Genomic DNA, 621 nt, shown 5'->3' with positions numbered 1-621 from the left:
TGAGTGCCAATATCTTCAAATATTGATTAGCTGTTACATTATAGGTCCCACTAATTCACAATATAATATATACACCACATGCCCCAAATTTCAGTCGTTCACGGCACAGAAAAAAAGTTATTAGAAAAATGGGACCACCATGACCAATGAATGATGGGACAGAGGACACACAGTTCGGCTAGGGAGAGCCAAGACCAAGGAGTGGTTTTCTTTTGGGAACACTTCCTCAAAAACCACATGGGAATAGAATTGGCCTAACATGTTCGAGACATATTAAACGCGCAACTGCGACTCCAAATTGCCTGTCAGTATGCTTTGTGTTACCAGTGTAGAAACTAGCCCTTCTCCAGTCTACAGAGTGTTAAACCAACACTCAAGACAGTCAACCCCTGGAATAATTCAGTATCTCACTGTTTTCTGGTTGTACCAAAACATAAACAGCAGGCAAATGATTTGCCTCTTAATAAAAGCGCTTACACTTAAAAAATAGGATGAGGTTAGATGTCCTCCTTATTAAAAGTGTTTCCACTGAAAAACACCCGCTTGCAAAATAATTGGTAACAATATTCCTCTGGATTGTTCAGGAAGGGAGACAGCACTGATAAGACCTGATAGGTGATA

The sequence above is a fragment of the Ursus americanus genome, chromosome 3 (assembly GCF_024610735.1).
Source record: "Ursus americanus isolate L20-20 chromosome 3, mUrsAme1.1.p, whole genome shotgun sequence".
NCBI lineage: Eukaryota > Metazoa > Chordata > Mammalia > Carnivora > Ursidae > Ursus > Ursus americanus.
Note: the sequence above shows the minus strand (reverse complement) of the source record.